Source organism: Uranotaenia lowii, chromosome 1 (genome assembly GCF_029784155.1).
Source record: "Uranotaenia lowii strain MFRU-FL chromosome 1, ASM2978415v1, whole genome shotgun sequence".
Classification (NCBI taxonomy): domain Eukaryota; kingdom Metazoa; phylum Arthropoda; class Insecta; order Diptera; family Culicidae; genus Uranotaenia; species Uranotaenia lowii.
Window position 1 is genome coordinate 170,107,117 of NC_073691.1, and position 25,000 is coordinate 170,132,116.

At 34.4% G+C, this 25,000-nt stretch overlaps 1 protein-coding gene across 1 annotated transcript in view; it reads left to right on the forward strand.

The window, feature by feature from the left end:
• LOC129749528 (uncharacterized) overlaps positions 1-25,000 on the forward strand; it is a 228,373-nt gene that overhangs the window by 80,386 nt on the left and 122,987 nt on the right. The window lies entirely within an intron of this gene.

Genomic DNA, 25,000 nt, shown 5'->3' on the forward strand with positions numbered 1-25,000 from the left:
TTTGGTGTTTTCTTTGGGAAATTCCGACTTGCAGTCTATTTTAGAGCAAAAACGATTTTTGTTTTATGTATCCAACGTTTCAATCCGTTTTGGATCATCTTTAGGGACTAAAAAGTGTCGTTTTCTTGTTTTTGTCGACTCGGCTGGTCTTGCAAAGCTGTCTATTTATTGTGTTAGATGGTTCTCAGATAAAATCCGGTTGTCCGGGGATTTTGAGATAAACTTTCCTCAGCATCGAAACTTTGGCACAGTTTGCACTTTTTCACTCTTATCCTACGGATACACAGCTTCCAAATAAGTAGTCATAAATGCTTAAACTAAAGAAGAAAATAATTTGAAAACAAAATTACTTACAAAATGAAATCTCGTTGCACTAATTCAGAACTGGATGGATCGCTTCAAAACATTTTATTGCTATTTCTGACAGCAAAAACATAAGAAAAGTTAAGGAGTTTTGAAAATTAAGAATTTGTTATTTCCATACAAAGCTTGCAGCGGTCCATTGAACATGATCTTAACAAAACAGAAAATCACGATATTTTTTTCTGGTTTAAGTTTTTTCCTTTAAAAACCAACGGTTTTTTTAACCTTCTAAGCTGATGCAACATCCGAGGCAAAAAAAAAACAAATCGTTCTCGGTTCTTCATTTTTATCAATTAGAAACCTATCAGAATTATGAATTTGAAATGAACTGCTATTAAATAAAAAAAACCTGTTTATTCTGTTCAAAATGCTAAAAAATTACAGGATCAAAGCAATTGAAATAAATTAGCTGTTTCTAAAAGAAAAAGCTTCTAAACACAAACTTCATTCATAAAACCCGAAGCAATTGTTTTACGCGATTGCTCGACTGCTCGATTCAGCTTTGCAAAAGCAATTCAATTTTTTTTCATACCAACCAAAAGGCCTTTTCATTTTTCTGATCGCCTATTCTTTAAAGCAAAAACAGTGTTCTTAATTATATTAGTACATACACGCAAAGCAAATTTTTATTGATACCAAGCTAAGCAAATGCCTTAAACTTTTGATTTGCTTGATTTTGAATTAAATTTAAACTACCGAAGCAATCGCAAAATTTTTACCATTAAATGTTTTTTGATTCTTCAATAGAGAAAAATCTGAACTATAATTTTAGATTAAAAAATTGTTGACCAATTTTCATTGAAAGTGAACAAAAAGTAAAAAAAAGACGATTTATGAGCGTTAATTCAGGTAAAAATAACTAATTTTCATATTTTTTAAATTTAAATTATTTTGTTTTGATTTTTCCTTCTAGCCAGAATGTCTTTAAGTACTTGTGGGCTTTCAATCTTCGGCTGTCTTCGGGCGTGTTCGGCTCTAGGACGCGTATTGAATATACAGCAGTGAAATCTCGCAACACAGTTAGGCTCTGTGGCTTTTGATGAGGTTTTGGAAAACTAAGCTTTGAGTTGAGGTAGCCAAAAGAAAAATTCTTGGCATTTCTTCTACAAGTTTACTCGTAATTTACTCGAAATGGGTATCGATAACATGGTAGATTGGCGATTCACTTAGATGCACCCACATATCAGACTCTACTCCAATAATGACCTTCCTTGGATTGGCATTTCGAACTAAAAATGAAGCGTGGGGTTCGATTCTCACTTTTTTTTGGATTAATTAGGCCGGAACAAATTTCAAGTCCTTCTTTTGTCACTCGGAGTTGGAACATCGTGAGGGGGGGGGGGGGGGGGGGGACAATAAAAAATAATGCAAAAAACAAATAAATTGGAATAAATTGCACGAAATCTTGTATGCAACAATATTGCATACTATATCATTGCACAAAACCTACAAATCAAGAATTTTTTTTATCGAAAAATTCAATAAAGTCAAGAATACAAAAGGTGAAATAAGTCTTACCTTTCAAAATTTGGTTTCTTCGTCTTTAAATCTTTCGGATACTTGATTTTTTTTTCGAAATTTACATAAAATACTTCAAACTTTATTTATTCCCCCTTCGGGTTTTTGAAAATTTCGAAGGGGGGGGGGGGGGGGGAGGTGACAAAAGAAGACATTGATATTTGTTCCAGCCTTATTCAATAGCTTGATAAAATGTTTTTCTTGTTTCGCTTGGATGTAGTGGTCAATTTACTTGGGAACTCGAGTCTTTATGGCGGTAGTGTTTTTTCCGATTATATCATCTTTAGTACAATACTTTGCTGAAAAGTATTAGCACATTTTTGGCAAAGAGTTAGCGCCGAGCGGAATTGAAATATTGCAACCTCTCGTTTGGGTGTGGGGCATAAAAGAACATTTCGTAAGGTGCTTTTGAGCCTTCATGAACTGTTCTCAAAATTACCTTATCACAACAAATCATTGTTTATAACACCCGTTAGTTTTGTTTGGAAGCTCTCACACTCCCAGTTTCAACGTTTCTCAGTTGTTAAGAGTCCGAAACAGAATTAGGTTCCACTCTATGGCTGCAAAAAACATACAGGATACAAATTAGATATTAATGGGTTCAATATTTTCGAATCTAAAGTGAATCTATTTTATGTTGAAAGAATAAAGAACGTTACAACAATAAGTTGAAAAATTTTTCACATATTGTGAGAGCTGGAATAGCTGCCTGCCTATAAGGAAGATTGCTCGTCCGATTGTAAGGAGAAAATGATGCAAATAATTCTAGTTTGTTTAATAATAATAGGTATTTTAATTGTATTTTGTAAATCCGTCATATTTTTGCTACATCCTATTCTCATGATTCCAAATATGTACTAACGTTATTCTACAATTTTCTCAAATTTTTCCCCAACAGACCAAATCCCTTTCGCGAGTCTTTCCATTGGCGATAGTCGGGCACCAAAAATGGGCACCAGTTTTCAATCTTTTCACAAAACTAGAGATACCAAATATCCAAACGTCTGCTGCTGTCGATGCTGCTCTTTTTCGTTCGGTTGCTGCTGGCGCCCGAAGCGTTCCCGGGAAATATGCGAAGGCGTGGGCGGCTGCCACTTCGGCGATCCTATCCGGCTGTTCTGGTGATGCTGAATTATCTCGGTAAGATTTGGCCGTAGTCTAGAGTTTAAGGAAATGTGTCATGGGTTCGAAATTTGAATCCAAATTTTAATAACCACCGAATCAACTGAACATGAGATGAACGAAAATCGATTGTAACATATTGGCTGTGAAATGAAGATTAATCACTGTATCGCTTTCGAATCTGGTGGAGGCAGTGAGATTTTGGTGGGGCAATAGTTCATTTTGAGCCTTGACGTAAAATTTGTAAAACTTCCATCGTCGTTGATTGATTTAGTAATTTTAGTAATAAAAAAAATTCTAGATACTTTCTTGTTGAGCCAAGAACTGGAGCATTTTTTGTAACAAATTGAAATTCACTGAAGTTGTAGTTTTGTCCCGTCTTTTTTAACTCTAAGCTTCCGAAATGTTATGCTCCCGGTAGTTGAAGAGATCATCGTAAGGGACTGGCTCTGACGAAAAAAATGTTGGAATTCACTACTGTTTCATTTTTTAACATTTTAAAGTTGAAAAAGCATCCTTGCTAAAAAAGTTTGCATTAACGGTATTACCAGTGATAAAAAAAACTTGAAATTTCAATGTTTATTTCATAACATAATTCCAACATTGTAAGTTAAAATTTTATCCTTTCCGGCTTAATGCTTTCAGATTTTTGTTTTACAATTGGAAACATTTAGTTCTCCAGCTATGTTCATTTTTTCCGAATTTCGATACCATTTCTAACAACCATTTCAGAGATATGATGTTGAAGATTTTTCCCACCATCGTCAGAGCTTCAAATGCGATTTGATTGGACCACCGGATTCTCTCGTAAAAAAATGTATTTTAAAAGTAAGTTTTGAATTAGATTAAAAAAATATATCTTTTGGCTTAGGGCGGTTTCAGAAAATCAAAAGGCGCTAAACTTAACGTTCAATTACCTACGGCTCCGAACAATTCTAATGTTATCTATACACCTGCCTAAATAAAAAGTATCCATCATAAAAAGATTGTTAGCTTAGGAGGAAAAAGGAACAAATAAAGGTGATACAAATCAAATTGGAAGGTTCCTGGTGCCAGAAACGAATCGTTGAATATCTCCCATGGATGATGAAGCAAAAAAAATAAAATCACGTGAATTTATGATGACCTTGCTTAGTTAAATTAGAAACAAAATTAAATTCAAATGATATGTGATATTCATGTGCGTACTGTTCTGAAGTAAGTTTTCTTTTCTAGCTGAAATCTTGAGTTCCGAAAATTGTAAAAATGAACATTGTCTGACAAAAGGTTTAAACAGGATATGCTGTAGGAAGTGTAAGTTATTCAAAATTCGCGTTAGGAATAAGATTTCGAATGCCAAATCAGATCAACAATAGAAATTTTAATGTAAACCTAATGTCCGGGACAAAAATAAATGTAAAAAGCTGTAATATATTGTCCTGGTGAAAACGGAAACTAAATTATGAAGACACATAACACAAATCGCTTTGAAAGTTCAGAATCTAAGATGTAACGTTTTGTTGGGACCTTGGAAAAAATCGGGAATCTTTGATTGTTGAGCTATTTATTATCCTTGTTTAAAGATAGAGCTTAGTAAATCTCGAGTGCAGTGAATTTTTATATATTGTTTCGGTAATTATCTTTTTTTAGCTCACATTTCAAAATTTTATTTTTGAAATCATGTTTACAATTGAATCTTTTTTTACATTACGAATTACGATTTTTTTTTAAAGTTTTTAAAGTCAAAAGTCAAGCGATGCTTTTGCTCTGCTAGGTTTCATAATTTTTTCGAACGAATTTCTTATTAATTTTGAAGGTTGTTTGATTTACTGTGTTTCCAGTTATCTATTAGTTCCTGTTATTTTCAAAAATTTTTTAGAAAAAAAATCAGTGTCAAGTTCTTAACACAAAACAAAAACTTTATGGATTTTTTCAAGGATCCCCAACCTCAAATTGATCACCAAATTCCAAACTGTAAACTGGTTTAATGTCCGAACAAATATTACAACTGAACAAACGAAATCATTTAGGGACAAGAAATGAATACTGGTAACACGGATTGAGGTTACGCAATCGTTTTCACAGCAACAACAAAAACAATAACAACAACTTCAACAACACAAACACAAAAAACAAAAGGTTAGCCTAGCCTAGGGTTTTAAAGTAATTTTTAATAAAAATTCATGTTGAATTTGGTGGCTAGTGAATATGAATGTACGTGCGTGTGTGAGTTTAGGGCAGGGGATATTTGAGAAAGCCTCAGTTTCTGTGTGTACGTGTGTTTTTGATCAGTGCAGTTAGGTGTAAAGTAAACAATTGTTTGCAACAATTTTTCGCCAAAAAAGTGGTGAAATATGCAGTAAACTTTCTAAAAACTCCAAAACAGTGACCATTGTAAGACTCTTTGGCCAAGATTTATGTGATGGAAAAAAAACGTCAAACACTAAGCATGCAAACAATAGCTTAAACCGCTGTTAACAGAGCAACATTTGTAAATGGATCAACACCCCTAGATTTGTACATAGAGTTTGTCATATAACGTTTTTCCTCGCTTCGAAAACTGTTGATAAGAATTTGACAGATGAATGAGCTGGTGGAGGTTTGAGCAAAAACGTGTTAAATTTTTATCCAACGTTTCGACTTGTTGATGAAGCTTTCTTCAAGGTGTAAGAATTTGCTTTAAAATTCAAACAATTCCTGAACCTTGAAGGAATAAATATGCAGAAGTGAATAAGCATGTTTTAAAAATCTCTCGTTTTGACATGCACGATTGAATGACAAAAAAGCTACATTTCAAAAATGATATTCCGTCTCAAATTCAATGGAAGGAAGTGCTTTTGTGAAAACTTTATAACGCGTTGTTTTCAGTAATATCAGGTTAAAAAATCAAGATCAATACATTTTTCTTTGCATTGCTCCACTGACCCATTGATCTGTCACCTTCAACTGTTCTATTGAAAATTGTTATAAAAAAGAATCCGGTTCGGTTAAGAACCGTGAACAGTTGTGAAGAAAAAAAAGGCGGACAACTAAAAATTTCTGTCACAAAAAAAACAAATAAAACAGAGCATAATGGAAAATAATGAAAAAACAATAGCACGAATTGATTTTCTGTTACAGAACAATAAATAAAACAAACAAAACCCTTAATCTTAACGTATTTATAGAGCATATTGAAAACAAAGATTAATTCAAAACAAAGGTAAATGAATAAAAGTCGAACAGAAAATCGAAGGTTCTGTCACGGCCCGTGAGATTTAACTGCAACCAAAATGCAACTTGGCGCCGAGCAAGTAGGATTAGGGTTGGGCACATACAAGAAAACAAATTAATGCGTCCCATGAAGAGTGCTATTTTTAAAATTAAACAAAAAGAACACACATTTAAATAAAAACGAAAGCCCACTCGGCATCCTAAGAATAATAATGATAAATGGATTAACTGCAGCAACAGAGCAGAAACATCCCCGAAATGATCGAACTTGGAAACCCAGCAAACAAAATAGGGAGGACATTCTAGACAAAATGAAAAAAAACTTGTAAAAACTAGAAAGAATTATGTACAGCAGGGACAGCAATTTGTTTGTACAGGATTAACGCAGCAGTAGGAACAGATGCTGGGTTTCTGGTTTGTCATTTTGTTTTTTTTAGAACCTGTAATTATAGAGTAATGTTAAATATTGATACCTACTTATAAAATCCTATTTAGCGGTAAATCGAAAGAAATGATGCGTACACACAAAACACCCATGAATGACTTTTTTCTGTTTGTAAATTCACCACATGTTTCTTGATGAATGAAAATAAATTATTATTTTGAATCAACCTTTGTTTGTATAAGCGAGATCATATCCGAAATATTCCATTCTTAGTTACTTATCGAATTGTATGTATCTCGTTTTTATGCCTAATTTGATATTTTGAAATGCAAAACAAAGCTGATGAAATCAATTTACAAATGGTTTATATAAACTTTGTGATTGACAGGCGCGTGAGGTGGGTCATTGATAGAGAAAGCAATATTCCTAGGTTTGATTGTTTATATGTTTGTCTTCAAAAAGCTCAGCCGTCATAAGACCTTAGAGAGCTGAAATTTTGCATGGGTGCTCATTAGGACCAGGAAGGATGAACGATGTTTTCAGATTTCGGTGGACCCCTTTTGAAGAGGTCGTCCATACAAAATATTGACAAATCAAATCAACCTATTGACAATACAACATATCGAGAATTTTTTGATTTCTACGGCTAATGTTCTTCCTTTTCTTTGACCCTCATGTTTCTTTAAAAATATTCATCATCTAGAAAATTTGAATATATTGACGTTATAAGGCATCTGATTAAGGTAAAAGAATGCACATGGGTATTTTAAAGAACGAGCAATCGATTTCAGCTATCAAATTTAGCGTCAGGGGTCAGCAAAGAGGGTCGTCCATATTAGCTTTTTTTTTTTTTTGTTTCGATTATAGTCGTTTTACCATCTTTATGGCATTCGCGACTTTATCAACGTTGCAGTTGGCGGATCGTTATTGAAAAACTATCCGGTACAACTGTGTTCGATGTTTACTCTTGGGCTCGAACTCACGGACATCGGCTCAGGAGACAACAGACTTGCCAACTGAGCTATATCACAAGCCCTGTCCATATTAGCTGTTCTCTGAATTTGCAACAGTGACATACATCGGCTTGATATGAGATTTGGAACACGAAAGTTTTCAGGGCAGCCAACCGATTTCAGGTATCAAATTTTTTGTAAAGAGTCAACAGAAGGGGTCGTCCATATACCTTTTTACTGTTTTTGCGATATTGATGTGACTATACTTTTTCAATTGAGATAAAATTTAAGATTTCAGACAGGAGCAATCGATTTCAGGTTTCAAATTTTATGTAAGAGGCCTGCGAAAGAGGTCGTCCATATAATCTGTTCACTGTTTTTACGATATGGACGTTATTATACACCCGATTAACCCTTATCCGCTCTTGAATGGCAATATCCCAGCAAACATTTATGAAGGTATAACGCAGGCGGCAGGAACAACAGAATTATTCAAACAAATATACCAGATAAAAAGATTGTATTAAATTTACCAAAATAGCATATAGCTACAAAAGTGGAGGCGATATATCTACAATGACAAGATTCCATCGATTCGATTTTCCAACAAAAAGCAAAATAAACTAAAAAAAATTTCCTCGGTCGAGATTTGAACTCCAGTCCCCGAGTTCGCAGACCGGTTTCTTACCACGATGCCAACTCATCGGTTGAAATGGTCTACGCTAAAGCTCTATAAGTGAGATTTTCTTTTCACGAACCGGTCAAAGGAAGAGACCGGAGAGAGTGTCAATTGAAGGACCGCCCATTTATCGTAAATCAGTCTTTAAATCGTAAATGTCGAATGAGCAGATTCTCAACTTTTTGGAGACATATTTACGAATTGACTTGTCGTAAATGAATGATAGAAAATCACTCAATACCAACATGTTTACGATAGTTATTGAAAATGTCTCAATATTCGATTTGGATTATCATTTCTATTACGATTTCATGTTAGCTGGGATGAATCTATCGGAAATTTTACGGCTTGTATCTTAATTCAGGCGCATCCTAATTTAAAAAAAATCTTGAAAGACCCTCAAAACTTCAAATTTTCCCAATTTCAGAGTTTGGAAGAGCCACATTAAAGATTTATTTTTTTAGCTTTCAATAAAAAAAAATCCTAATCCTCCATTGGAGTTTTTTTTCTAACTCTTGGATACTTCTTTTAAATCTGTTTCGGTTTTGGATTCTCTTCTGGGTCGTCAACCTTTTTTATATGGTATGATTTTATATCAATTTTACTGCGTTGGCAAATATGGAGTCAGGAAAATTTTTTTAATCCATATAAAGCTTCAATGAATACTTAGCATGATGTTAAAGTGAAAGATTTGAACACATTTACATATGAGGAATGTTTATAATTTATCCGTCAAAGAAATGCTTTTAAAATAACAAAGTAAATGGAAATAAATTTCTTAAAATTATCAAACTTTTTAATAACATTCCCCAGATAGACCTAACCCATTCCAAAATCCAAAAGTATGAGGGTAAATTTAACTAAAATGTATGTACTGAAAATTTTAACCTTCAAAAATGATGCTCCAGACAACTGGTAGAATTTTTAAAATTCATGACATCTAGCGAACGTGTCTTCAGAATTTTATGCACCTGGAAAATACAAAAATCTAATTGTAACACGTGATTCTTCAGTATTGTAGGTCCAATTGAACGAAGAATGAAATTTAATACGTTGTAGATTATTAACCAATGCTTATTAAAGCTTATATTAAAAAAAAATCTGTGGATTGTGGATCTGTGGATATTTTTGTAGCCTTCGTAGAAAATTCGTGACAAATTAAAAAGAAACAGTACATTTAATCTGGAAAAATAAGCTCTAAGATACTTTTCGAAACAAAATCAAATCAACGGTGATCAACTCTTAATAAAAAAAATGTCCGTTACTCAAACTTCGATCAAAATTTGTGTGTTTTTGGTAAAAATTGGCTGTAAGAATCACACTTGATATAAGGAACGTGTTCAAAGACTCAAAGGTTAACTCTGTTTAATAACAAACATTTTAATTGTTTAAAGAAAAAAACTGCTTCGGGGTGTGAAGGTCAATTGAGTTTTTGTCTACAAGTATTCAGCCTGCAATTAAGTTTTCAAATAGATTTTCAGAATTGAAATTTCTATTCATTCTCAATGCTGATTTAAATCTGAAAAGCTGTCAAACTTTAATTTGAAATTCTCAATTCTTTGTTTTGAATTTCATGTATCCACTCACTATTTAACCCGTTGTTTACTGAGTAAGCTATCCAGATTTTTTCTGTACGAATCAAGGCCGGACAAATCCAGGAATTGGGTCTCTAAATTTCGAACTCAAAACCGGGTTATATCCGGGCAAATCCAGCCCTCATCCACCTATTTCACATAAAACGGCAAGAGCAAAGCACGAACACACGAAAAAATATTTTTACCAAGGCACATCTCACAATTTAAAAATTTTCGAATTTATTTCGGTAAATCAATTTGAAGATTATGCATTTCGCAAAATTTTTGATAACCCTGGGAAAAACTGGGCCTATTTCCACGATATCTGGGTAACCGGACTAAGCCGGGTATTTCCATATTTTTTCGTTGAAAATCCTGGCTAAACCGGTTAAAACCAGGGGATTGAAATCAAGAGAGATTTCTTTGCATTTGGAGTGGTAATAATCAAAATTCCACAACTGCTTCACAAATAACAACAATTTGCAACAATTAGCACATTAGCATCACTCTCTCTGAGCACTGATTTCACTCATTTGAACTCAAACCTTCTAATTTTCTCTAACAAGTTGCCACAAATTATTACAAATTCAATCATTGGCTGCATAATTTGTGTGATCATTGAAGAATTTTCTCCCTTCATTTCAGTTCCCCGGTTAAAACTGTATTTTTAACCAGGCAATCCAGAATGCTAATGAGGTATCTTTATTCAGATATGTACATTATAATTATCGTTGTTTTCAATTCAATCAATGAGATAGGATTCGGGAGATTTTTCTAATATTTTTAAGTTGTTATGCGTCAGAGTTGTAAATATTTTTTGAAATGGTCGTTTATTCTAATACGATTTTTAAAAAATATCCTACCTACCTACCTAAGGGTCCAGCGCCGATTGACCGGCGCATAGGGCTGAGATAAAAGATCTCCACTGCTGGCGATCCGGAGCCAGCGTCTTCACTTGCTGCCAGCCAAGGTTCTCGTCAACTGTGCGGATTTCAGCGGCTAGACTTCGCCGCCACGAGCTTTTGGGCCTGCCTCTTCTTCGATGCCCATCTGGATTCCAGTCACGCGCCTCTCTGCAAATCTCGTTTTCATCTCTTCGCAGCGTGTGCCCAATCCATCTCCACTTACGTTCCCGAATCTCGATTTCTAGCGCCTTTTGATGACACCGGCGATGAAGTTCAACGTTTGAGATCCAGTTGCCAGGCCACCAAGCGCGGATGATGTTCCGCAGGCACCGATTCACAAAAACTTGCAGTTTTCGCGTCGTCACCGCATATGTGCACCAAGTCTCACACCCGTACAGCAATACGGATTTGACGTTTGAGTTGAAGATTCGGATCTTAGTTCGTAGAGAGATCTGGCGTGACCGCCAGATGTTTCGGAGACTCGCAAACGCAAATCGGGCTTTTCTGATCCGGGTTTCGATGTCCTTCTTGGTACCACCATCAGGCGTAATCTGGCTACCAAGATACTGGAAGCACTCCACTGTCTCAACCTGTTGTCCAGCTACCACGAAATTGGAACGATTTTCTGTATTGATTTCCATCGACTTGGTCTTTCCGACATTGATTTTGAGACCTGCTGCCTTGGAGCTTTCGGTGAGGTCGTCGAGTTTGCTCTGCATGTCTTGTTGTGTTTGGGCGAGCAAAACAATATCGTCTGCCAGGTCAAGGTCGTTCAGTTGCTCCATGGTTGAAGGATTCCACGGCAATCCTCGGTTTGGTCTACAGTCAATCGATCCAGTCAAGATCTCATCCATTACGATGAGAAAAAGCAGCGGTGACAAAATACATCCTTGTCTCACTCCAGCAGTTACCGGGATTGGTTCGGACAAGACACCGTCGTGTAAGACCTTGCACGAAAATGCCTCGTACTGTGCTTCGATGAGATGGACTAGTTTCTCTGGGACCCCTCGTCGTCTAAGAGCAGCCCAGATGTTTTCGTGGTTCAGTCGGTCAAATGCTTTTTCGAAATCAACGAACACCAGCAGAAGAGAGTCCTGGAATTCGTTGATTTGTTCCAGTATTATTCGTAGCGTTGTGATGTGGTCCACACATGATCGTATCAATTGATCAATTTTCATAGAGGGCGCAAAAGTGATTGCGAGTATTCAAAATATACAATTGGATGAAGGGTGACAGCTCAACTTTTGTGTTCGATTGATTCAAAAATATAGGTATAAGAAACAATTTTTATCCAAACTTTCAGCCGTCCAAGGAATTTTTACCAATTGAAGTAAACCGCCAAACCTCTCTTGTTTCTCAATCGATTCGTAAAAAATGTATAGTTTTAGAAACTTTCTAATGTAACTCAAATATGATTTCAGACACTATAAGCTACAACACTTCAGTTTTCCGTTATTCAAAGACTGTGGTGGTCTAAGACAAAGGTTGGCAACCTGCGGCTCTTTAGCTCATTGCGTTAATATAATATATTTTTTTAAATAAATTATTTATTAAATCGTGTTCATGCGATAATTGGCAGGTTTTGGAAATAAATAACTTTATTTTAGTTTTTGTTGTTTAAAACCAACAGTTATTCTTTGCATCCACGGTTATTGATAGATTAAATCTTGATCTTTATCCGATGCTTCAAAACCAGCGAAACGCAAAAAAAAATGTAAGGCTAAAAAATGCTATTTACAATTTGGTCCTTTCTGCATGTTCCTACAGCGGATGCAATTTTAAAATTTTATTTTGGACAGAAAATTCGTGTGCCAGGTCACAAGACTTAATTATCACATAAACACGATTTAATAAATAATTTATTTAAAAAAAATATATTATATTAACGCAATGAGCTAAAGAGCCGCAGGTTGCCAACCTTTGTCTTAGACCACCTTAGTCTTTGAATAACGGAAAACTGAAGTGTTGTAGCTTATAGTGTCTGAAAATCATATTTTAGTTACATTAGAAAGTTTCTAAAACTATACATTTTTTTAAGAATCGATTGAGAAACAAGAGAGGTTTGGCGGTTTACTTCAATTGGTAAAAATTTCTTGGACGGATGAAGGTTTGGATGAAAATTGGCACCAAGAAGTTTTCAGGGAAGCACAGTCGATTTCAGGCATCAAATTTTGTGTAAGGGGCTGGCAGAGGAAATCGTTCAAACAACATTAATATTGTTTAATTGATATAACTCTGATCGATCTCGCTACTATTGGTCACCCTGATGTGATACTTAAACGCCTTGAAGTATATTATCCATCTGAATCATTAAACCTCCGCCATAATGTTTCCAAGTTGTTTGTTTTATTGTTAACTAGCTGGCCCGTTGTGCTTTGCTACACCTCTCAGAAATAAATGAATTTTTCTAAAAATTATTCAAATTTTAATTGTTTTTGTTATTTTGAATCAAATTACAACATAAATCAAAAGCAACCGCTATAAAATGAGTGATGCAGCTCTTGAATTACAATACAGATAAAACTTAAATTAATTTCTGAAGCTTGATATCTAAATTTGTTTCCAAGATTTGAAATTTCAAATCTGGTTTTATGAGCTTCATGAATTCTTGAATTAATTATTGATATAAATTCCCCACTCTCTCCACCTTCCAATGCGGGAAGGGCTCACGAACTATACCACTCAAATATCTTGCGTTTCTGAAAAATATACCATGCCACATTTGGCTCCGTTTGTTTGATAAGAGTTTTCGAGTTATGTCAAATAAAATATGAATGAAGCCTGCCTCTGTCTTCCCGACTCCGTCCTGAAAACGGAGGTTCTCAAACTATTCATACGCAAACAACCTATCTTATATAATATGGTCTCATTGCTTGATATGTTCTCGATTATGCCAAAAAACTGGTAAGGGAGCCCTCCTGTCGTTCGGCAAAGCTAATTGTATTGGGCCATCCTCCCCTCTTTCTATATTCCTGCTCACTGGAAGAAGAGCAGTGTCTCAAATAATTATAGAAACATATAAAAATAATTTCCCTTGAGGTAAGGAGTATATAAGTTTGCCAGAATTTTTTCCACTTCCATCTGTGCCTAGGAATTCCGGGCATTTTTTCAAAAAAACCTGGCAAAATCCGGGCATGGATTTCAATTTTTCAAATCCAAGAACCGGGCAATAACCGGGCAAAATTTAGGTGTTATTATATATAGAAGCAAAGAAAAAATGCAAAAAAAAAATTAATATTTTATTAATGTAATTGCAGACTTCCAAAAACTTTTTGGAACACTTAAATATTTAAAGATTTATAAAAGTAAATCAGCTAAATTATTTGAAACAACCGATGAAAACGTACATACCGTTGATCGATTTTGCTGAAACTTACTAAAAAAAATTGATTTTTTCTGGTTTCTTTGTGAAAATTGTAAAAAAATCCGGGCAATATCCGGACTTTTTTCACGATATCCGGGCAACCGGGCCGGACCGGACTTTTTCGAAATTTTGCATCAAATATCCGGGCAAACCCGGATAAAACCGGGCAATCTGGCAAGCTTAAGTATAAAGCATGATCATTGATAGCAGAATATTAAAACGACAAAGTGGCTATAACTAAATGTTTGTTACAAAACCGGATTTCTTGTTTCGGGGTAACTTTGATCACTATGGTTTTAACGTATCTCAACATCTTCAAAATTATTGTTTTAATCCCAGCACAGAGGACTTTCAACGTTTTCTATCAAAAATAAATATACTCAAAAGATGGACAATGTTGCTGCATACATTTAGGGGCAAAAATTATAAACATTTCTCTTGGCTTCAAAAACAAATGAAATTTTATCATCATGCAATTCTCTAGGTCCTCCCACTGTTCCTATGTTCTTTATTTTTTATTGAAACTAATCCATTTGATAGGGTTATTAGCCATTTTTTCTGTACAGGCTTTCTCATTAAAAGGGCATTTTTTAATATACAAAAAACTATCACAGAAAGACCATAAAAATAGCTTGAAAATTTACCTTTTCCAAGGAAAAAAGTTAAATTATCATATAAAATAACCCATTTGCTTCTAAATGCTATCATTTTATCAGGAGAGGTGTTTGTTTGTGAGTCTTTGAAAAAACATACATTTTAAGTTATGTGTATAAAAAAAATCTCCAACAACAAACCAAATTTAGCCTATTTGAAACTCAATTTATTGGCTTTCAAACGTAGAAAACAGTTTTCAGATATTTTAACTTTTTAGACTTAATTAAAAATGATAATTTGCAAAAATTTCATGTTGACCAAAGCTCCCCCTGTTTACGATACTTTATTCTAAGAGATCGATTATGCTATTGAAGAAAAAATGGCCTATAAAATTTTTAAATTGAGCGGTGCAATTATAAGTTTCGTGGTTTTCGCTGAACTTAGCGGAAAAGATTGATTTCTATATTCAGTTTTTTGACCGTATCTTCAAAATTTGGAACATCATAAATATTGCGCAATCTTTAGAAATCTAAGGCTATGGTCATTTAGTATCCGGGCAGTTACAAACGTGTGTATTTTAAAAACTATTCTTTTGATCGAAAAACTTTCTATGGAGGAAATGAAGGTGTTAATATGACATTAAATATAAAAATATAAATAAAAATTTTTATCCATGATTTCAAGAAATACTCTTACTTTTTCAGATTTTTTTTTTATCTTTGCACACTTTTTTCAGTCATGTATTGATCTATAATTTTTACTACAGAAGCAAAACCTTTGCAAAATCATGATATTTTATACAAACTCACCTGGAAAAAAGAAATCGTGTTGAAACTTTTTAATGAGTAGACATCTCGAAGAATTTGATCTCTTAAATCCGGTTTTAACATAATTTTTTTTTGTTCATCAGACACATCTGTCATATTGCGTAAAAACCGGATGCACAGATTGCGATCTTTAGAACTGATGATTATTAATTTTTTACTAGGTATCTACTAGTCAGGCAGCACTTTTTGCCTGCCGGAAATGGATTTTTTGCATTATTTAAGGAGTCTGCATTCAGTTATCCCTAATAACCATAGATTTTTTACAATATTTAAGATCAAGGGTTCCACTAAAATGCTTTGGTTTGAACTTTGTGAGCATCCTAGAGTGGCTCCTTTTACATCTTAACCATTTGGTCCGAAAAAAAATCAGAAAAAAATCAATAGTATATGAGCTTTCAAGTCAAAAATGAAAAATTTTCGAGGCGCAAAATGCGTAAAAGAAGAAAATTTGTGCAAAATTATTTTTACCATGTCTTTTTGCGTCGTAGAAATCTCAAACACACGTTTACTTAAAAATCTATCAAAAATAGGCAAGATAGTCCTTTTTGTAACCAACACAACGCTACTAAAGTTTTGCATATCCGAGCTCTATTAACGTAGATATCACCGAAATAAAGTGTCCGGATACTAAATGATCATAGCCTTACATCTCTAATCTAGAAGATTAAGAAATGTTTCTTGGGATTGTCTTATTTCTAAACACTCCATCCTTAATCTGCTTCAAACATTCACTTGAATGAGTTGGTGCAATACCATGGATTGACAATTGCTGCTCGGGCAAACCTTTATTGTAGATCCAAGTATGTACCAACCGTCATCAACGTGCAGATTCGAAACGCCAGGTTCTGCCATCAATCGACACCTCCGTAATCACTCTTGCTTGCTTGCTTGCTTGCAGGGACATGCCAGCCGGAAACCCTACATACTTGGTCTCGGGACCATTCAAGAATGTGTTAAATTTGTTTGTTTGATTTGATTTCAAACATTTGCCCAGATTTCAAGTGGTGCCACGATGACACGACGCTGCTGCTCATCTCGTCATTCCGAAATCCGGCTCTTCCCCGTCGAGATTCGCGATCCGAGTCGAATGTTTGCCACTTTGAGTGTTTGTGTGTCTGTGTCTATGTGTGGGTATGTGCGCGCCCTCGTATGTGAACTGCGATTTGTGTTGCAATTTGTGGCCAACATCGAGAGGCGCAAATCCCGGACGACAACCGGCGGAGTATGGGCCCGTCTGCAAATACCTTCCCTAGTTGCCTTGCCGGTGGGAGACTCCTCGAAACGGTGCGCTTCTGTCAAGTGGCTCAAGCGGCAGAGATGATGGCATTGCATTGCACCGGTTAGCGGAGAATGGGGGGATGTTGTACCAACTCTGCCACTTCACGTGTCTGTCTCTCGTGCAAAAGTGCGCCAGATTGCACTCACTGCCGAATTGCATGCATTCGTCCCTGTACCGGGACTGTTTTTGTGTTAGATAGAGTAGCCAGCTTCGAATCTAGGAAAACAGTTTCATACAGAATTTGACAAAATAAATCTATATCAAGCTATGAGACCAATTTACCCCTAACTAAACGCGCGCAAATAATAAGGGGCGTAATAAAACTGTTTGTTTACATTTTGTTTCTAACGACGGAATGAAATACTTTTTAATATCCATAGAATCATTTCTTGTACCCTAATACCAAATCATCTTTGAAATATTTCATGTATTGAAATAGTTTTCCCAATTTGTTATCATCTGGTAGATTAGCACTCGAGTTATTGAAAAAATTGTATGGGAGCTCGCCTTTCCCCTTCCTACCGAATCAGTAAAACGAGGAAGAAGCCTTAACCCTCCAAAACTGCTCGGGTCAATATGACCCGAAGCGCTCATTTTAAACAACTTTATCACCATTCCAATATACTGAAGAACTGGATAATTTGGACAGACCAAGTATGTTCTATGAAAATAATGATCAAATTAATGACAAAAAGTTTAAAATTTGAGTTTTGAAAATCGGTTCATTGGGAAATGAAATACAGCTTAGCAAAGCCAAAATTGGATGTTGTTTTTTTAAAGTAAGATTTGTTTTATCGAAAAATCTGAGATAGCGGTCTAAACTTTCATTTAACCCCAACATGTTCTTTATATTGTCCGATAGGGGAGATGGGGGCATAATGGCCACCTTAACCCTCCAAAGCCGTTCGGGTCAATATGACCCGAAGCGCACATTTCAAATATCTTTATCATCATTCCAATATACTGATGAACTGGTAGTTTTGACAGACCAAGTATGTTCTATGAAAATAATGATCAAATTAACGCCAAAAAACTAAAATTTGAGTTTTTAAAATCAGTTCATTGAGAAATGAAATACAGCTAAGCAAAGCCAAAACTGGATGTCGTTTTTTTAAAGTAAGACTTTTTTCTACCGGAAGATCTGTCATAGCGGTAAAAACTTTCATTGGACCCCAACATATCTATACATTGTCGGATAGATGGATTCTTGGCAATTTCAAACATCAATGAAATAATTAAATACAGAAAAGCTGTCAGTAGTTATGAGTATTTTAAAAATAAAATTGATTTTTCGGACTTTTAACTTTCTGAACCAGTTTCTGAAAACCTGGTAATACATATCGAGTTTATTTTGAAATGTTGAGTAATTAGAATAAATTACCTACACAATGAATATAATATCATCAAAATCGGATAACATTTACAGCCAGGAGAACGAAATCAAATTACAACTCATATTTCCCCGAAACGGATATTTAGCGAACGGCTTTGGAAGGTTAAGGAAAACGCTTTTTTAACCATAGAGAGCAGCTGTAATATGTAAATTACATCATTGTTTCGTGTTCAGACACTCAAATAGTCTATTGCCTAATTGGATGAAACTTGAAAAAGTAGATAAAAACGTTTAAAAATGCATTTTAAAAATTTTTGCCGAAAGCTGAAAACCAGTCACCGTAGAGGCATAATGACAAACACCCCGAGGCAGTATGAGCACCATTAATGAAGACATAATGAGCCTTTTTTGCCGGGGATTCTAGCAGCAAATTCGACTCGATGAAGTCAACTGAGTAATAGAGCTACAGCTTGACTTGTATCGTCTGACGATTTGGCCTATTGGTAAGATGTCGGAGAGATAACCAGTTCGATTCCTGGTCGAGGTGATTTTTTTTCATTTATCATTCATGATCATGATTGCACTAAACGGTGAGGCGTAGATTCATCAAATAAAGCAATAACAAAATAATCTAGGTCTGTTTGTAGAATTCAAAGAATTAACACAGGCTTATACATTATGTTTCTGGTGTTTTGTTTGACGGATGATGCTTTGATGCTATTAGCCGTATAATGTTACAATAAAAAAAAAATCAATCATCAATGGTATGTGCAAAAAAAACCCCTCGAACAGGAATCGAACTCGAGTCTACTGATTACCTCTCCGACACCTTACCAATAGGCCAAATCGAGTTGAATTCGCTGCTAGATTCCCCGGCAGAAAACGCTCATTATGCCTTCATTGAAAGTGCTCTGTTTGCCTCTAGTGAACAAATTAAACTAAAAACGCGTTTTAAAATTGATTAAAGTGAATAATCAAAATTTTTATGTTGTTGAAAATTGAGAAACAATGTGTAGATCATGTTCCAGTGCGTACATTTCAGATCAAGATGATTTTAAGGTCATAAAAGCTTATTTGGTGGTGCTCAAATATTATAATATTTTCGTCACTTGAGAACCTAGCTGGTTATTATTTGGTATTTCTGTAAAAATGAAAAGGATATTTCTATTTCTATGGGTAGTACGAAACAAGTTCTTATGAAATTTTTTTTAAGAAAATACGTACTTATGTAGAAGAAAGGAGTGCTCATTATGCCCTGGGTGCTCATTATGCCCTCATCTCCCCTAGATGGATTGTAGACAGTTTCAAACATCAAAGAAACACTTTAACACTGAAAAGCTGTCAGAAGTTATGAGTATTTAAAAAATAAAATTGATTTTTCGTACTTTCTACTTTCTGAACCAGTTTCTGATAACCTGGTAATACATATCGACTTTATTTTGAAATGTTGAGTAATAAGAATTAATTCCCTACACCAGGCCCGTGCGAAGGGCCCGTCCATGGGGGGGGGGGGGGGTTGAATTTCAAATTTAGCTACAAATAGTAGCAATAATAAAAATAAACATTACAAAAAGGAAAGGAATTTGTAACACCGTTTATCACTCATGATAACCACACAAACTCAAAATAAATTTGACAGAAAAAAAATACAACATTTTCAAATCATCAATCACAATGAAAGTTTAAAATTTTCGGTAAATCATTGATAATTTTTTCAAAATGATGTTCTTTATTCTGAACTAGAAATTTGTTTCAAAGCAATTTCTAAGCTCATTTTAAATAAACGTTTCAAAAAAAAAAACAGAGCTTAAAAGAAATCTGGATTCTAAAATTAATGTCCAATCAGATGAAAAACTAACCATTATTAGTTCTTAGGAAAATGATATGAATTGTTAATTTTTATTCATCTTAATTGAAATTCTATCCTTCATTTTCTACTGAAAGGTGAGTGAAAAATTCCGCTGTAGTATTTTGAATATGAACGTCAAATATTCAATCGCGATTAAAAATGTGAATTTTCGATACCTGAAAAACCAATTTGAACCTTGGAGAATTTATTTAATGTTTGAAGGTTAAATTTAATTCGACAACAAGAAGAATTTTTATATCTATTATTATTTGAAAAGCGCCAGTGAAAGAAATCAGAGAAAACCCCTATTTAAAGAAAAATAAACGGCTTGAATAGTTCATTTTTGAAGTTCAAAATAATAACTTCATGTTCAATTATACTCACAAGGAAATAATGGGAAATGGGTAATTTCGTGAACGATCAATAAAAACTGATAAAAATTTTTTAAGGTGAGGAGTTCCAAATTCAACTAATATTGAAAGAACAAAGCAATTTTATAGTAAGTGAACTTTTCGCACTATAATTAAGTTCAAACTTGCTACCTGCTTCAAATCATGTTTCAAACTTTTAAAGATTAATTTAAAAATCATGATCGACTCATTAAAGACAATGATATCTAAAAAAATAAATTAAATGTATTTAGATTTTCAATCACATGTTTTAACGTTTTAAAATTACATGCTTTGAGTATTTTGTCACTTTTGATGGAAATATTGGGTCCTGGAAAGAACAGAAGGTTGAAATTTTGTTTTTCTTTCTAAAAATTAAGATTTAAGGGCTTATGCGTCAAGTAAACAAATATTCAGAATTTAAAAAAAATGTTATATTTTTTTCTAAAATTTTAATATTTCGACTAAAAACTTCGGCAAGTTAATGAAAGAATATTAAAAAAAACTGCACTTTAAGTTTCAGTAAATTTATTTGAAAATTTAATCAAAACATGGAAATGAAAAATATCAATTTTTTCAAATACTTCAGAAGGGTTTTTTTTAATAAACATGTTTCACCATAAGAATCTACATAATTTAATTAATGACTCAAGTAAACAGCATTTTGGTGCTTAATTTTTTTTAATGATTGATTTGGTAGATTTTAACGTTCTGAACTCGAATCTTTTATCAAATTGGTCGAACACTTTGAGATTTGGTGATAAGGAGTCAAGACCCATCTCTGGGTCGCAGTTTAAAAATAGAAATAAGGCGGTGCCAAACACCGAAATTGGTTTGATATCCAAATACGGCATACGCATCATTTCTAATAATAACTGACAACCCGTGCAGGATATGAGAAGGCAATGCAAATCTTGCCGTGCTTGAAAAATGTCCAAACTTGATTCCAACTACCGTAAGATGAAATGATGGGAATAGAAATAGACCAAGAAAATGATTATGATCACATGGGAGAACTATTCCCTTCATTCCGATAGACATCGACACTCAACCAGTATAATATTCATACGCCAGGTTGGTCTCCTGTAGTAGAATGTTAATACATGGGCCCCGGAGAGGCGCAAGATGTGGGTTCAAGTCCTACCGGGAGACAAGGCGAATTTTTTTCGCATGTTTTTCAACATCGATTTTCTCTTATCTAGTCCCTGAAATTTCATCTAACACAGTTGGATTCATTTCTCTACAAAAAAAAAAAAAAAAGTTTCGCTGACTGAATGTTTGAGTCAAGACCCATCTCTGGGTCGCAGTTAAAAAATTATTTCCAAAGTTCAACCGTTTTAGATTTTTTTTTTTTCAATAAATTGAGCAATTTATCAAGGGTGCACGGTTCAACTGCCTTTCATCAAAAATCAACTTTTTGCATGCTAATGGTAGAGAATAACGGCGTCCATAGAAAAAAATGCTTAAAATTATTGTTAATGCTCAGGTAACATCTTGAAAAACTTCAGAGCGGTGGGTGCTAAAAACCCATAACCATTTAACATTACTTTCTAATAGGATTGGTAATGTATTTCAATTTTTTGATAATTATTTGAAATATTCAATTTATAACACACGCAATCTTTAACTATGCCATAATGAGGTGATTCCGTGCATCCATGGTAAAAAAATATTTCCATTTTATAACAAAAATCTTATTCAATAAGTTACAAAACAATACCAAAAGATATATGTATGTTATAAAAAAAAATTCCTTTACCAGTCATTTTGACTGATCACGGTCCTTCTAGTGATGAATGTGTAAATTTGTATTGAAAATTAACAAAATATGGATTTTTTTTGAGTTTGAAAAATAACCTATTTTTTATTTTTTAAGAATTAAATTAAATATCAAGAACTAAATAATGCCGTCAGGAAATATTTTTTTGGTTTGCACCAATCCGAGATATGGCAGATTAAAATGTACAAGTTTTTGCTTAAAAAAATCCTTAAAACAAACGAACGCCTCCAAATACAAATTTGTACTTTGAGAGAAAAATGTGCGAATTTTTATTTCATACAATTGCTTTGAAGACACTTTTATTGTATGAATTAATTCACAAAGGTTAGAGCCAGAGTACTGTTTTTTTTTCGACACACCTTTACATTTAAATATTCAAAAAATCATAACTTGAAGAAACGTCATATGTGTGTGGTGTTTTCGAAAAAGTTACCTAAAAAATTGTTGACTTCAACTTTGTAGAAGAAAGTTTGGCTTTTTCTTTTCAATGGAAAAAGTTTTGATGTGCGAATCATGCAAAAAATGACACGCTCTAATATTTGATTTAAGATTATTAAAGCGCATGATTTGCTGAGCATTTCTGCTGAAGACACCCTTTGTCTATCTCTTATAGTATCTTCGTAATTAATTTTGTCACGATAAACTTCCGTTATGGACCACTGTGCACTGTTGATAAGGTTTAAATATCATTACACCTTGTCAAAATTTCAACAAATTTCAAAACTAGGGCATTTGAAAAATTGATTAACTAAACTTTATTACATAGATTCAAATTTAAATTTTCAAACTTAACGGAACCTTAAATCAGCTGTGAATTTAATCATATCACCTTAAATTCAAAGCAATTCATCTCAATCAAAGTTTTCTTAAAATTAAGGTGACATGGGCAATCTAGCCAGAAATATAGCTCATTTGGATCAAAACCGAGCATTGATCTAGATATCTGGCAGCCCTATCAGCTCCCGGTGTATCGGTGGTGTTTTGCAAAGGGTAAACCGTGCCAGGGATTAAATTGCATTATTACTCCGGTGAGTTAATCAGGCCAACAAGATGACGCGCGGGATTTGATCTGGCAGTTGACCGACGACCGACGACGAGACGGTAAATATATGCATCTAGGGGTAGCGTTCCGATTTGGAGCTAGTTTTTTTTTGATACCTTGAATTTCTTATTTTTTTCTGTATAAATAAGGGTTGATCGTTTGAATACAAGTCCTTTTATTTTAAATCTAAAAATGGAACCCTTTCCCATGAAATGTTGGATTTTTGTCCATCGAGGCTCATGAGATCCGGATTTTGATTGATCATTTCAATAAGTTTGGCTTTGATTAAATCTGCCGGAATTAGTTGTTTTGTGAATGGGATACCCACCAACAGAGGTTGATGCTACTTAATAAACAAAAACCAATCCCACGACCTAGTCAGTAAAATAGTTCATTGATGGGAGGGATATGCGAAATCTGTTTGAAATTGATCCCCGGAATTTGTGGAGTTTCACTGGGGCGAGGAGATTTGTTTTGTTGGGTTTATCGTGTAACGTTAATCGAAGTGCCTTTGGAACGTTTGGACAGTAATCAAACAGTTTTCGTGCTGTGAATTTTCTAAAAGATTTTTTCAATCGGAGTTTTAAGCTTTCTAATGACATCGTATCATTTGTCGTTTGAGTAGCTAGCTAACTATCATTCATACATAACATTGAATATCGCTGCTATGGTAATCGATTAGATGCGGCTTACAAACTGAGGGTTATTAAATTGGCCCAAAAACTGATCTGTGCAAAATTCCAGCTAAATCAGACTTTGTTTTGGGGTGCGCTCAAAGTTCCAATTTTGAACGTAAAATCCCCTAAGGGAAATTAAAAAAAAATCGGGAAAATATGAAACTAGATTTTTATGCGAAATTACTTCATAAACTGTTGTTAACTCCAGAATATGTTTGACTAGTTCCTCCACAATGTTAGCCTTCCTGTACCGCGCATTTTGAAATGATCTTAAAGAAGTGTGATTACTGTGATTACTAGCGTAAAATGCTGAAAAAAACTGGGATTGATCTGAGATAAATGCTGTCACAATATTGACCTAGATGCTCTTGATTATGGCCCCCTGTTCCAAATCTTGGCCGTTTCAAAGTTCCTAAAATTGGCCCCAACCGAAAATTCAAGTCTCACGAATACAACAGCGGATCATATGATTTCATTGGTAAATCGCAATTAGTTCACTCAATAAGTGGTCAGCATTCCATACGCACAAGGGAGATGCCACTACATCGCCGTTCAGATTGCATTTCGATTCTTATCGAATAACTTTTCTACAAGCATGCCTACTGCTATTTTGTATTGGGTAAGGAAACAAAACAATCTTTTGTATTGTTTCCAAAAAGTAAGAAGCACGGAATTGTAACATACTTGTAAGGAAATTAGGAACAGTTAAAAATCATATTTACAATTTTTTATGTCGATCAATCAAACTTTTTATTTCCTCAAGCCTTAAAGGCATTTCAATTAAAAATTTTCCCGAATCATACTTAAAAAAAACACACGCACTCAGACACACTTTTCCGGTAATGGTAAGGGTCCGGTAAGGGTTCGGTAATGGATCCTAATTTGAATGCAATTAAGAGAACCCTGCTCCTGTCAATAGTCACCTTCCTACAATAGCAAAACAGCTTCGTTTTGGTATCGGGTAACAATGTGTTAGCAATTCTCTTTGAAGTAGTACACCCCTTTCTGCCAGGCTCCCCTATTTGATACGGAATTGAATTCAGTTCTCGATATTCCAAAGCTGGCTCGAAGTATCAACACCGCAAAGGAAACGGACTAGGCACCGGGGATTGCATATTTGCAGTGCATGGGAATATGAGCCCCTCCCCATTTTCTGTGTAAACATTTTGTAATCT